Here is a 1,366-nt window from a genome sequence, read left to right as displayed (position 1 = left end):
GGGTGGGGGGTGCGGGCCGGAGCCGCGGCGTTCATTGGGCCCCTGAAGCGGTGTGAGGGCGGGGCCTGCTCCGGGCGGGGGCGGGCGATGGTTGGTCCCGGCTCGCTGGTGGTGGGGAAGCGGAGGGGTCAGGGGCTCCCCGCTAGGCGAGTGGAGACTCAAGGCCGCAGGTGACGTGCGCCAGGACCCGCGTGGGCCACGGGCGTGGTCCGAGTGTCTGTACCCAGGCGTTCAAGGGTGTGGGCCCGAGTGTGAGCTGGGAGGCGTGAGCAAGCGCGGGGATGCGCGGGTGGGATCGAGCGAGGACAGCGCTGGTCCCCGGAGGCTAACTCGGGGAGGCCCCTGCAAAGGTGTAAGTTGAACAAATGAACAACCGGATGAATTTAGCAAACAACAGGTGTGTTGGTGTTAGAGTCGCGGGACCCAGAAGGAGGTGAAGCGGGGCAACTCAAACGTCCTGGGGATCCAGAGGTGTGGGGATTAGTCTGAAAAAGCCGGATTATTTGGGGGAACCTACTTGGGAGAAGGGGGCGTCCTCAGTTGTCATCTCATTTTGCCTTTTACATGCCCGGAGTGGGAGACTGGATGAGTAACTCACGTTCACAGAGGGAAAATTATGTGCTGGAAGATCACACAATTGGCCCCTGGTGGGGCTAGGCTAGGCCTCCCCAGAACTTCGGTCCTGACTGGGGACCTTTCCACGCGGGCAGGATCCTTCTTTGAGACTCAGTGTGCCCCTTCCCAAATCTAGAAGTCACAATCCGGGTCTGGCACAGTGGCAACTGGCCCTGGCAGCTGACTCGGGGGTGGGGGTGGGGGCGGGGGGGGGAGTGTGGGTAGGTGGGAGAGGTATCACCCCAAGCATGACTGCAGACTTGGGTCCTCACCCCAGTCCCACCACTCCCTTGCTGGGTGATGCTGGATGGCTTCCTAGACCTCTCTGAGCTGGTTTCATTCCATCACCTGCGTCGATTCAGTGTTTGACTCTGTGCGACCCCACCTGCCAAAAGCACCTACCAAAAGCGCTCACTATGTATGCGGGTGCCCAGCAGGTTCTGTTTTCTGTTACATTTTGTCTTTCCTGTTTTGTTATTTATACAATTACACGCATGCTTTACCGAATTCAGAAGGCATTGAAGGTTTACAGTACCTTCAGTGAAAAGTCAGTCTCTTCTCTCCCAGCCACACAAATTCCTTCCCCTGAGGCACCCACTAGTCCTGACACCTTGTGCGTCCTTTTGGACTCAGTCTCTGCCTACAGTGCATCAGCAGACACGTATTTTGTTTTCCTTTTTGTACACAAATAATGGCTTTGTGGTTACTCTGAGAGTTTCACTTTTTCTGTCTCAGGGAGCCATGCATGCTG

Source organism: Bison bison, unplaced genomic scaffold (genome assembly GCF_000754665.1).
Source record: "Bison bison bison isolate TAMUID 2011002044 unplaced genomic scaffold, Bison_UMD1.0 scf7180017864340, whole genome shotgun sequence".
NCBI lineage: Eukaryota > Metazoa > Chordata > Mammalia > Artiodactyla > Bovidae > Bison > Bison bison.
The sequence above is the reverse complement of the archived record's forward strand: the minus strand, read 5'-3'. Positions refer to the sequence as shown.